General features: G+C 47.5%; 1 protein-coding gene across 1 annotated transcript in view; it reads left to right on the top strand.

The window, feature by feature from the left end:
- Nucleotides 1-6,378: 6,378 nt before the first annotated feature.
- The window catches only part of Cwf19l1 (CWF19 like cell cycle control factor 1), a 299,806-nt gene continuing 292,480 nt past the window's right edge, over nucleotides 6,379-13,704 (top strand). Inside the window, exon 1 of the mRNA XM_075974183.1 lies at nucleotides 6,379-6,383. The gene's annotated coding sequence lies outside the window, so the exon portion shown is untranslated. The remainder of the gene's footprint in view (nucleotides 6,384-13,704) is intronic.

Below are 13,704 nucleotides of genomic sequence, written 5' to 3'. Positions count from 1 at the left end.
AAATTATCATAATAGAATATAACCTGAAGTATGGGTCTCACCAACTAAACACCATGTTACCTGCCTCCCTTGCAGCTAGATGTGTTTAACCCTTACGTTCTGAGCATGGAAATAGAAGTGGAATGACAGGTTTCCAACTTCTGGCTCATCTCTATTAAAGGAAAAGAACACTGTTTATTTTCTACTTTGCTACTTCCTACTAGTTAGAGATGGTCCCGAAGGCAGCATCAGGGGCAAGGGATAAAAGATGGATGTTGAAAAGCCTGGGGCCTGTGATTGCAATAATCTTCTTGTATACCGTAAAGAGTTGTCACTTGAATTGGTTTAACAAAACACTGATTGGCCAGTAGCCAGGAAGGAAGTATAGGGGGAGTGACAAATCTCAGGATGATGGGAAGGATAAGGGCAGAGAGAGTAGTCTCCAGCCAGACAGAGGGAGCAGGAGTTGAATCTGCCATGCTAATAAGGTACCACCACGTGGTAAAGCACAAATAAGAAATATGGGTTGACTTAAAGTGTTAGAACTAGGCAGTAATAAGCCTGAGCTATTGGTTGAGCATTTATAATTAATATTAAGTCTCAGTGTGTTTATTTGGGAGCTGCTGGAGGGACAGAAACTCCCATTTACATGCAGTTATGCAATTTCGTGTTGGTTCAGGACTTCCTGTTCACTAGGCTGATGTTTGATAAATTATCACTGCTATTTTACTTCTGCTGATGCAAATAAATCAACTTCCCAATTGAAGATTTCATATAAGTTTCAGGTGGATACAGTGGTGGGGGAATATTTTTAAGAAAATAAGAATAGACATAAAATAAAGTCAACAAATGGAGATTATAAAAGCTATATCCTGAAATAGTTAGATCCAGTTATAATTTTTTTTGTTAATTTGCTGACATGAGGTTGATGGCGCATGCATATAATCCCAGCACTAGGGAGACTGGTGCAGGAGAATTGAAGTTTTAAAGCTGCTTGAGCCATAGAGTGAGTTAAACAAAAGGTCTGAAGATGTAGCTCCATGGGAGAGGGTTGCCTAGCAGGATGAGGCTCTGGCTGCCTTCTCCAGCAACAAGAATATAAGAAAGAAAGGGAAGAAGGGAGGGAAGTCCCAAGGAGAAGAATTAGGATAGCAATAATAAAATATTTATTATTTTTATTCAGATGTGTGCATTTGTGTGTCTCTGTGAGTGAATTTCTCATGTATGCAAGTGACTCCAAAAGCCTGAAGAAAGCGTCGGTCTCTGGGAAGTAGAATTACAGTTGCAAGTTGCCCAGTGTAGGCACTGGGAACCAAATGCTGGTCTCTGGAAGATCAGAAAGCACTCTTAACCATTGAGCTATTCAGCCAATTCCAACAAAAATCTTTTATTGGTGGTTCTACTGAGGAGTTGTTAGTTTCTTTGTTTGTTCATTTTTTTTTAGACAAGGTTCTGCTCTGTGGCCCAGGCTGGCCTCTAAATGGACATCATCCTCCCTTGTTCTGTTCTCATAGGTACTGGGACACAGTGTGCTATCACGTCTGACTTGCAATTCTTCTTTCTATCTTATCTCACTGTTCTCCCACCAACAACTCTGGTTAATGTCTTTGGGCCATTCCCAGAACTAGTTAGCAACCTCCCATCTCCCTAAAAGTTCTAGTTGCCCAGGATCGTGGTACAGTGGGAAGAGCAGACCCAAACATACTTAGGGATGCTGAGTCAGTGTTAAAGATTGACTGGGCTGGACAGTGGTGGCGCACACCTTTAATCCTAGTATTCAGGAGGCAGAGACAGGCAGATCTCTGTGAGTTTGAGGACCATCTACAGAGTGAATTTTGGGACAGGCTCCAAAGCTACACAGAGAAACCTGTCTCAAAAAACTAAGAGACAGACAGACAGAGAGAGAGAGAGAGAGAGAGAGAGAGAGAGAGAGAGAGAGAGAGAGAGAGAGAGAGAGAGCAGCTTAGGGAATGGGGTCGAGAAGACTGGAGACAGGACTATGCAACAAGGCCCTAGGGTACACTTGTGGTCAGCTGCAAGAGATGTCCCCGTTCTAGCCAGTTCTGGATGCAGACACAAGAGAGAACACAGAAATGGATGATCACAAATTTGGTACAGACTTAGTGAATGGTTGATCAATCTTAGTGGAATTTATTGAGAAATCAGTCAAATCTGGTGACCTAAACATCCATGGAAACAGGACAGTCTTCTTCAGAATCATACAGAAAAATATTTCCCCCCAAATAGCATTACTTTGTTCTGTTCAGGAACTCTAAGACATGGCATGGCTTCCTCAAGTCAATGTCACAAGAGATCTAAGACCTTCTTTGTAGCTATAGACTTCGAGGAGGAGAAGGAGGAGCTGCTCCAAGACACTAGACATAGGCCGGCAGGCAAGTCCTGCCTGGGTGCAGGGGTTACCCTGGCTGATGGCTGGTCACATGTCCCCATAGATCAATACAGAGGAAGGCCATATCTGATCTTACCGTTTCTTTGAATTATGTTAGCATTGCTTACAGTTTCTTTGAAATAATGTCCAGAGGACCTGAACACTAGAAAAAACTAAAGCCATACTGTACCACAGTGTGCAAAATCCAAACCTAAAGATTTTTATTTCCTGTTGCTACCTGAACCAAAAATACTAGAAAATGAGAAAGCAACAGAAGACCTTTTTATGATAAAGTCTATCAAGGGCAGATTCCTTGTAGAGCTAGAAGAGTTGGGAACCCAGGTACAAAAGGAATCATGCCAGTTAGGTTCCACCATGTCATACACTAATGTCCTAGTAAACGATGTGGCAGAAGAAGCATTGCCAGTTTTTGATTGCGCTACGCAGAAGCCCCAGACTTATGCAGTCCAGGCCACGTGGGCCATTAATATTCTGTGGCAATCAAGGACAGCAACACGTGTCCACCTCATGCCAAAAACTGACTTTCTGGAATTGCTGGGGTTGTTATAACAACCTCACAGGTAGTAGATGCCTGCAGGGAAACAGCATTTGTTGGGCATGACAGGGCCTTTGCACACAGGAACTAACAGTGCCTGTGACTGCATGCACAAATCCCACACAAGATCAAGCCAGTCCAAACCCTAGCATGGATGAGAGAGGGTTTTGTGAGTTTCACCCTTAGCGAAGGAGCTATGGGAACTGATGGCCGCTGAGGGGAGAGAGATCCATATTCTTCAGAGCTCAAGCCCTAACGAGGCTCCCAGTAGATTTTCCTACACCTATGCACATACCTAGTAGCAGTAGGTGGACTCAGTGAGCTTTACAGAGAGAGAGCACATGAAGCTGGGATAAACTAATGGGGAGAGAGGGAAGGTGGGAAGGGAGGAAATGGGGAGATGGGGCTTGGAAGGGAGGAAATGGTAGTGAATTTGATCAAAACGATATAGGTGTGTGTGAAAAATCTCAAACAATAAAAAGAGGAGAGGAAGAGAACCCAAAGTGGGAATGTTTTACCTTGGAGTTCTAGAAGACTGAGGCCTCAAAAAAAAAAAATCTCTGCTCCTGTGAAGAACTGGTGGCCAGGTAACACAGAGCACCAGGGAGATCTCTTTAGAGATCAACCTGAGGACCAGAGAGAGAGATGAGGGGCTGGGGAGGAGAGAATATGGAGGTGGTCTTGGGAGACCCAAGTCAGGACTTACAAATATCCAGCAAAAAGCAGCTCCAGATCCACCTTGCCAAGGGCTGCTCCTGCTGTTATTCTGAAGGGAGCTTCGTTTCTCAGGAAGCCACCAGCTTCACTCAGCATGACTGTTCCCAGAAGCCCCTAGCAGCAGGTAGGGAGGACCCTACTACCACTGTAGTGCACCCAGAAAGACTCTACCAACTGCGGCGTTCACCTCATGCATCCCTCTGACAGATGCCACCAAGTCCCCTGTATAAACTTACACAGATGTGTGTGAGCATCTGGAGATAGCTGTATGGTATGCATCAGACTTCTCGTGGTGACACAGACAAGAGCTTTGCCATCCTGTGAGTGACCTGACTTTTTACCTAGTACAGGGACTACTCGGTAAACATTTGATAACGATATTCCCAGTTTTATTCTTGTGATTTCATGATGAATGGAATTATTGTTAAACATTTTACTTTTTACTTGTCCTCTGAGGCAAAAAAAAAAAAATGTTCTCAAATAGTCATAGCCTGAGGTATCAGCTGGCCAACACTTAATCCTCCAATCCCACAAATGTCCAGGATAAGAACCAAATTGCTAAAACAAACAAGCAAGCCAATGGTTTGGGGCAGCCCTGCCAATGCCTCTCGGGCCTCCTCAGACTTTGGGATACCTGCCTCTAGGGCCTGCATGTGTTCCTGGGGCTCTCTGGACAGTAGCCCTTGTCATATTTTATGTTCTTTGCATGTCAGCTTCCCTTGTCCTTGGAAATAAAGACTTTGCCTCGTGTGTTCAAAGCCCTATCTCATTTACCCTCGCATCTGACACATAGGAAAACTTCATACATGTTTAAATGTGTGAAGGTTAATAGTGCCAACTTGAATGGACTGAGGAGAACCTAGGAGACTAGGAAAAGACACTTTCTGGTGTGTCTGTGAGGGCATTTTCAGAAACTATTAACTAAGGGGAGGGGAGGGGAGGAGATGGGAGAGGAGAGCCCACCCCAACTATGGGCAAAAGTATCCCATAGGCTGGGGATAGGGTGGGCAGAGTTGAGACAGATAATACAGGCATTCCCTTTTCTCCTTCCTAGACTGCCATGTCTTTCTGCCATGATGAACTAGAACCTTTTAAACAGCGAGCCCAGATGAATCCTTTCTCCCTTGAATTATTTCTAAGGTATCTGGAAGCCTGACCAACTGAACCAGTGTCTGCACAGTTCATCTTTACTGGTCCCTTTCCTCCTTGTGATAGGAGAACCCCACCGGACCAGCTCAGACGCAATCTCTCTGCCACCGGCACTCAGATGTTTTGTTTTCAGGAGCCTCTTGAAACTTTAAAATTTTTGAGAACTCCAGGGTAGTTTTGTTCATCTATATTATGTCATGACATCACTAGAAATTAAAACTGAGGAAAATGGGAGGCTGGAGAGATGGCTCAGTGGTTTAGAGCACTGGCTGCTCTCACAGAGGACCTGGATTCAGTTTCCAGCAACTGTATAGTGGCCCACAACCACTCTAATTCCAGGCCTCCAACACCCTTCTCTGACCTCCTGGGGTACTAGGTACACACAGGGTGCACAGACTTGCAGGCAGTCAAAACATCTTCACAAAATAAAAAAATAAAACTGAGGAAAATACATCTATTTATTAATCAATTAAATTAACTTACTAAGTCATTCAAAATTGATTATAAATTCAACACATGTCAGCACAAGTAACATTGAAAACAGGGCCTGGCAATGCAGTTCAGTTGGTAGAATGCTTGCTCCCGAGCAAGGAGCCCTGGATTTGACCTCCAGAGACAATCAAAACTCTCTGTAGTGGTATATGCCTATAATCCCAGCACTCGGAAATTGGAGGCAGGATGATTTTGAAGTCCAAAGTCATCCTTAACTATACAACAAATTTGAGGCCTGCCTAAGGTACTTAAGCATGTAGGCTGTGATAACTATACCAGATGGTCTGTGTTAGGGTGACATTAGTGGGACATGCTGTGGGCTGGTGTTTCTTTCCTTCTGCGTGTCCTGACGAGGGGATTGCAACAGTTTCTTGTCTAGTCTGCTTGGCATGTTCACAAGCCTGGGGTTCTCTGATACGGTCTTGTTAGGTCCCCAGGTCTATTTGCTCATGATTTAATTACAAAATACACTTAATGTTTTGTCAGCACGGGCAAGTGTTTCTGACTCTAACTTAAGGTTATGCTTGGCAGTTGGTAGCTGTTCTCTGAGTAAGCAAACGCAGGGCCAATCTGCCTCAGGATTGTGTTCAAAATAAAGAAGCCTGGGACAAGCTGCCTCTCTGGACAAATAACTCAGGAGAAAATGGAGTAACTCAAAGGATGCTCTCTAGAGAATTCTACAACAGATTAGAAGAACATTTTTACTGAGAAATGTGACACCATGCTGCGTGTCTCCGAGTCTTCCTCATGTCTGGCTGAGCAGAAGACATGGATTCCCCTCGCAGCCTCTACATCCAATCTGTTGCTTCAGGTGATACTGACCTAAATATAGTCTGGCTTCTTTCTTGTCAGTTCCAGAAATGTTAAGTCCAAAAACCCATAACTTTTCCCTAATCTCCAAGCTTACTTCATCCTCTCCTGATGATCCAAGATTCTACTGAACCTTTAGAACCCACTGGAAGAAAGTGGAGCAAAGAGCTGGCCAACATTACCTCAGAGAAAGGTAATGTTACCAAGCCTGACAACCTTCAGTTCCCAGGCACACATCCTCCGCCAAGGTAGAAGGAGAGAACCAACCCTACAGTTTTCCCTTCCATACCTGTGTGCTCCCCCTGAAAAAGCAGGGAAATAAACAAGTATAAAACAAACAAAGAAACAGAGTGAGGTGAGGCAGACATGCTTCTCCACAGTTGGCAGGGCACAAACGGGGGTGGGAGGTGGCAGAGAAAGCTTATCAAAGCCTTTTTCAGCAATACCCCACTCCTGGTTCCAACTTCTGTCTTGGGGTTTCTGTTGCTGTGAAGAGACACCATGACCACGGCAACTCTTATAAAGGAAAAGCATTTAATTGGGGTGGCTTACATTTTCAGAGGTTTATTTCATTACTGTCGTGGTGCAACATGTCTATTCCATTATCATCCTGGGGCAACATGGTGGCGTGAGGCAGACATGGTGCTGGAGAAGTAGCCAAGTGTCCAACATCTTGACTTGTAGCAATCCAAGTGGTCTGTCTCACTGGGTGCGGCTTGATCATATATGAGACCCCAAAGCCTGCCTCCACAGTAAAACACCCTCCTCCAACAAGGCCACACCTTCAAATAGTGCCACTCCCTTTGGAGGCCATTTTCTTCCAAAACACCACAAGTGCACACCTGTGTCCCTGGCATTTTACGCGATTGCTGGGAATCTGAACTCAGGCCATTATCTATACATGGAAAGGGCTATATCAACTGAGTGATGACCCCCCACACACACACATGTACATGCACACACTGATATGACCAGATCACAGAGTCCCCCAAAGACCACCAAAGAGTCTGCATGCAAAAGCAAAGAGCCTTTATTCAAGCTTGGGCTTGGACCTCCTGTATCTGATGTAGCAGTACGAATGGAGAGTGTCCAGCCCGGGCGGGGTAGGGTTTTTATCATCATAGAGGTTGGGGGTGAGGGGATTTTCAGGGCTTAAGACCCTGATTGACTGACATTGTCAAGGGGTGTCTTGGTGAAAGGAAACAGGTGCCTGCTGGGTTCAAGGACACCTGGTAATCTTGTTTAATCTTACCCAATGGTTGGGTTATTTGGAATGTCAGGTACTTCCCCTTAGATGCTGGCCTGTCCCTGGGTGGTATCAGCTTATGACGTTTCCTGGAATTGGGTGCTGCCTGACAGTAAATGGAAATTCAGGCCTCCTCTCTTGGCTGGTCTCTATCAAGCCTGACATGGCAGCTGTGTGGCCTGGGCCCCAGATGTATGGCCAGGCTGCCCCGAATCCCATACACACCATTAAATAATCAGTTTAAAGGACCAAGTGGGCACTGTGAAACTTGACTAGAAAATATAAAAATAATCACTACCAACAATTAAGTGAGACTCTTTACACAACTCCTTAGGTATTACTTTCTTTGTTTTAACAGCAAGGAAGTGCCCAAGGTCACAAAGTGACTAAGTGGCAGAACTAGTATCTGCAGCCAGTTTCTCTGGCCAGTGTTCTTATCTTTCCATTAGACCGCAGGATCTATCCTAACAGGTGACTTCTAGTGTCCTGAAGTAGCTGAACTAGTCACCGGAACCCTCACAGTCAAGCACCCCACAAAGAGGCATAGCCCCTGGCATGGCAGTCCAGTTCTCAGAGGGCGGCATCCTGATAGAACCAGTTCTATGTCAAGACTTGCATTTTGTCCTTAGGCAGGAGCTCTTTAGACATTCCCTTCTGCTCAACGCCCCCACCTAGGTGTATGTTCTTACTACAAGGAGTGTCCATATTTGCTTATAGGCAGTGGCCCTCTGGAGGACACAAAGCCACTACAATGTTTAAGTAGTTTCACCCCCATTGGGACTCCATGATTCTCACTAAGAATCTATCATTTAGTTGAGATCAGAGCCCAGTGATGCCAACAGAGAGCTAGAGGACGGGAATGTGAGGACCAGGGTGTTAGAGATCTCCAAAAGAGCAGAGACCCTGCTCAAGGCCCCATGTTCCCTGAAGAATCACTTGAGAGAAGACAGAGAGAAGGGTTGTAATGATAGAAGCAAAGTGGTGCAGATCCCCAAGTGGCTGCAGTGGCAGAGACGCTGCAGGTCCCCAAGTGGTGGCAGTGGGCAGCAGGTCCCAAGAGCAACCAGTTCCAGGCAGGGATGGTGCAGTTCACCCAGTGGCTGCTATAGGCCACAAGTCCCAGGCAGAGAGCCATGTGGCAGGACAGAGACCTTGATGGGGCAGCCAGTCCCACGAGAAGAGACAGACAGATGGGCATGCCATGAGACCACATCACAGATCTGCAAAGAAAGCTGGTCCCACACTGAGCTTATAATTCATGTTCCTAGAGAAGCTAAACAAGAAGGTGAATCCAAAGACAAACATATAGGCATCCTCCTGGATATTCACCTTCATCAGGCGGTGAAAGGAGACAGAGACAGAGACCCATATTGGAGCCCCGGACTGAAATCTCAAGATCCAAATCAGGAGCAGAAGGAGAGAGAGCACGAGTAAGGAACTCAGGACCACGAGGGGTGCACCCACATAATGAGAACATGGGGATGTTCTATCAGGAACTCACCAAGGCCAGCTGGCCTGGGTCTGAAAAAGCCTGGGATAAAACTGGACTCGCTGAACATAGCAGACAATGAGGACTACTGAGAACTCAAGAACAATGGCAATGGGTTTTTGATCCTACTGCACGTACTGGCTTTGTGGGAGCCTAGGCAGTTTGGATGCTCACCTTACTAGACGTGGACGGAGGTGGGTGGTCCTTGGACTTCCCACAGGTCAGGGAACCCTGATTGCTCTTTGGGCTGACAAGGGAGGGGGAATTAATTGGGGGAGGGGGAGGGAAATGGGAAGTGGTGGTGGGGAAGAGACATAAATCTTTAATAAATAAATAAATTAAAAAAAAGAAAGCTGGTCCCAGGCAGAGAGCCACGTGGCAGGCGAGAGACCTCGATGGGGCAGCCAGTCATGAGACCATGCCACAGGTCTCCAAAGGCAGTTGGTCCTGGGCAGGGAGCCATGTGGTGGGTGAGAGACAGAGACGAATAGGCACGCCATGCAGAGTGAGGTTGGATAATTATTTAGTGGGCTATGGAAGGGAAAGGAGAGAAAGGGATGGGGAAGAGCAGAGAGAGACAGAGAAAGACAGAGAGAAACAAGGGAGGGAAGAAGTAGAGAGAGGGGAGAGGCAGAAGCTGCCTCTTCAAGAACAAGGCCGAAAGAGAGGACTCAGGCTGGAAGCTGAAGATCAACTTGCAGTGTCCACTGTGGGTGTGTGTCTCCTCCTCTAAACTTTCCTGGGGTTATTTCTTACCCAATGCCCAGAAACCGAAACTGGAGCTTTAGTGGAGCCTGTCCAGGTCTTTAAATCCCTCAGGGACTCCTTTCCTGGCTCTCAGCACAAATGTCTGGCTTCCCATCCGCTCCCATGAGGCTCTCCGAGGACTCTAGCCTGGTCCTGGTCACTGCTCTGCCATTCCCAATTTTCGTTCCATCCACACACGTGCATCCACTAAACTTGACCTTGGCCCACGCTGTCCCCTCTTCCCAGTAGCTTACATTCTCTTTCTGTTCCTTTTCATCTTTGCTCAGGCATCACTTCCTGTGTATGTCCTCATGCACCTCCCAAATCTAGATATGACAGACATAATGACGTCATAGGATACTGTGCTAGTCAGATACACCGAGGTACATTTCTTCCAATAAAGGGCTTTAAATTGGTCAGGGCTGAGACAGGAAAGAACACGGTGGACACTCTGAAACCATTGTCACATAACATGCCAGGCTGAGTGAATGACCCATTAAAATGCCCACATAATCCTGTTGGATCAGATGGGTACAGAAGGGGAAACGGACTTGTTTAAGGTCCCTCAGGTGGTAAATGGTAGATTGTAGCATTTGAGCCCTAAATCTGTACAAATTCAGAACCCCAACCTTCAGTCTCAGGTAAGGTCTGCAATGACTGGTTTTGAGACGGAATAGAAATGATTTAGTCTGGAGAGCAGATGAACTGAAGGGTGTCCTCTGGAAAGTAACAGGGAAGTGGATGACTCAGCAGAAGAAAGTTCTAGAGAGGTGAAGGTGGCTTCAGGAGGGAAAGGTCTAAGTATTCATCATGCAAGTGCCCTTAGCCCAGTGTCTGCCACAGAGAAGGGGGCATATAAACACTCCCCAAGGCAGAGCTGGCGGGACACTAAAGATGAAAAAAGACTCGTAGGAACCAGAGGATGAGAGGCCTCCAGAAGGGGAGCTCTGCGGATGGTGACTGTGTTGGTTTGAATAAGAAGGGTCCCCCAGAGGCTCATAGATTGAACCGTCTGTTCACCAGGGAGTGGCACTACTTGAGGAGGATGAGCAGGTGTGTCCTTGTTGGGGGAAGCAACTGGGGGTGGGCTTTGAAGTTTTCAAAAGCCCATTCATTCCACGCTCGGTGTGGTTCTTTCTTCCTGCTGCCTACAGATCTGGATGTGGATCTCCAACACCATCTCTGCCTGTGCACCACCGTGCATCACCGTGTTCCCCACCGTGATGTTAGTAACCAAACCTCCGGAACTGTAAGCAAGCCCCGGTTGTGGTGGTTTGAAGAAGAATTGCCCCCTCTCCCCCCCCCCAGCTAGGGTCATAGATTTAAATGTCTGATCACCAGGGAGTGGCACTATTTGAAAGGATTAGGAGGTGTGGCCTTGTTGGAGGAAGTGTGTCATTGGGGGTGGGTTTTGAGGTTTCAAAAGTCCAGGCCAAGCCCAGAGTCTCTTTCTCTCTCTCAGTCTGCAGATCAGGATGCAGCTTTCAGCTCCTCCAGCACTATCTCTGCCTGCTTGCCACCATGCTCCCCACCACGATGATAATGGACTAAACCTCTGAAACTGTAAGCCAGACCCAATTAAATGTTTTCTTCTTTAAGAGTTGCCAGAGTCATGGTATCTCTTCACAAAACAGAACAGTGAGCAAGACAGTGGTCCATGCTGCCCCTTGGGTCAACGTGCATGCAAACAACCACACATAGAACCCTGCTTGCTGTATGAGGTAAGTACCACCTGCTGTGTAACTCTTAAAGGGAGGTGTGAACAGACTACAGCACTGATCTCCTCACCTACGGGCCCAATGGCCTTTGTGTGCTCAGGTTTCTCAACTTGTTTGTTCTTTGACCCCACTGTCGCACATTCTACAGCAGGATCTTTCCACTACCTTCTCAGGCCTCAGCTAATGTCCTGCAGAGACTGTCCCAGCTGCTTGTGTGGAGCAGGCTTTCCCACAGGGCACTGCCTCACCCCTGAACCCCAGCCCTCTTCTCAGGAATCCTCTATGACCTGCAAAATCCACCAAAAACAAAGGGAGGGAGGTCCTTCACTCTGCACAAAATTTCCACCTGACAGACAAAACCATGGCTACCGGCCCAGTGTCAGCAACTGGACTGGAAAACTGGGTTACCAGGGAATTTGAGAGATGCTCCCTTTGTTAGCCACCTTTCTACCAGTTGGCCTTTTCCATTGAGCTCAATGATAGCTCTTTCTCAATGAAATCTCTCAAGCTAAAAAGCCACAGGAGTTGCATATTGCTGCGGACACAAAATTCCCAGGATCGACTTGTCTCACATAGACGAATACTGTCTGCAGTGTACAAACATTTCACACATGCGGCTTCTCACAGGCATATGCCCATAGGACAATGGATACTCACACAGACAGATATCCACGAGGAACACGATGTATACCACAAGCTCCCTCGGGGTGGTCTTGACATAGAGTTCTCTGTTCTCAGCTGCATTCTCAGTCAGGGTTGTTCCCTAGAGTCCTAAGGATGTGAAAGATGCTCAGAGTCCCCAACAGCACATCTTTCCAGTTATTCATTCCTCCCTGTCCCTAGACCTCACCCCATCTCCACTCTGTCCTTTCTCGCCCATCCTATGACCCCTGGGACCTGGCTATACACACCCCTGCCTGCCCTCCTACAAAGTCACTCTGGGAGATGGGGTGAGGATACCGGATCAGAGTAAAGCCATGAAAGAGGTAGGGTCCCCCACCTCAGTCCCCCAGCCACCACACTCCTCCATAGCCTCTGGGTCCCCAAGTGATAACAGTGCCGAGTGACCTTTCTGGGAAATCAGGAGCCTGGCCTCTGTGTCCTGGGCCAAGCAACTCTGACACAGGCAAACCAAAGACACCAAAATTCCAATTTTACTACTTCCTCTGAGCACCTACTCTCCACAAAGCTCTTCATACCCAGGGAGAGCACTCCCCGGCCTGAGACCTATGACACAAAGACAGATACGGAGACAGCAGCTAGGGCCAGTGTTCTGTGTCTTCTCCTGGCATCTGTCTTCAGGATTCTTGGGCTGAGGCTGGGGGAGTGCTATATTGAAAATAGTGAGGATCCTCGGGGTCCCATTCAAGGAAGTGGGGCTGCTGTAGGCAAGGTCATCCCAGGCTCTGTTTCCCAGTGTTTATAGTTCCTGTCCCTTGAGATTTCCCACAGCATTCTTGGGAAAGGGTGGTCTCACTCTTAAGGTAGAAACAATGACAAAGGCCCAGCTGGGCACATGCAGAAGATACAAGGCAATGGCAGCTGAGAAGAGGCTCTGCCTCTGGTCTGCATGGGGAAGCTGAGATCCCCGGGTGGACAGGGATTAGGATGGCTTCTTCTCTTTCTCTTCCCCTCTCTGTATTCCCCTGCCTCTCCTTCTCTCTCTGTCCCCTCTCTGCAGGGCCCAGGACACATGAGCCGTGAGGAACTGAGTCAGGAGTTAAAGAGAAGGGAGAGTGCTGTGCAGATAAAGTAGAAGGGGCAACAGGAGACAGAAGCCAGCGCTGGGGTCAGATGGACCCTGGGATGTGATGTCTAGATACCCTACTACAGAGCCGATCAAAGGGCAGTGGAGGGGCTGGGGAAAGGGCGCTATGGAACATCATGGCGGGTCTCAGCTGGCATCCATTGCAAGCTCCAAAAAGCTCCCACATGGATTTGGGTAGGGACAAGGCTGGGGACAGGCTATAAGAGGTGTTCCTCCCCCATCAGCTCAGCGGCGGTCTCCCAGGTCCTTCTGTGTGTCCCCTTGAACTGTGCCCTAATGAGTGGAGAAAAAGACTCCTCTCTCAATCTGCCCTGATGACTGTGGAATAGACCGGAGCAGAAGTCCACCCTGTCTCAGAAGGGTGTTGGTCTCCATCAAAATCTCCAGCATTAAGTGAGTGTTCTTATAAAGAGACGGCAACCAGTTCAGCCCCTTGGTAACTCAACGTGCCCAGTTTTAGGACAGTGAGGGAAAAGTGTGTCATACCCGTGAATCTATCACATGAATTTCTACCCAAGGATCTGACCCTGAAAAGAGGTGACTCCCTCCTTGGTCTGCATCTGAGGACTGTCTGACCCTCCCCAGAAGGGCACGTGCCCATCTCTGCCCCGTACCAGCCAGTGAGATGCACTGAGATGCCCGCT

Source organism: Microtus pennsylvanicus, chromosome 5 (assembly GCF_037038515.1).
Source record: "Microtus pennsylvanicus isolate mMicPen1 chromosome 5, mMicPen1.hap1, whole genome shotgun sequence".
Taxonomy (NCBI): domain Eukaryota; kingdom Metazoa; phylum Chordata; class Mammalia; order Rodentia; family Cricetidae; genus Microtus; species Microtus pennsylvanicus.
This window is presented reverse-complemented; position numbering and strand designations above follow the sequence as displayed.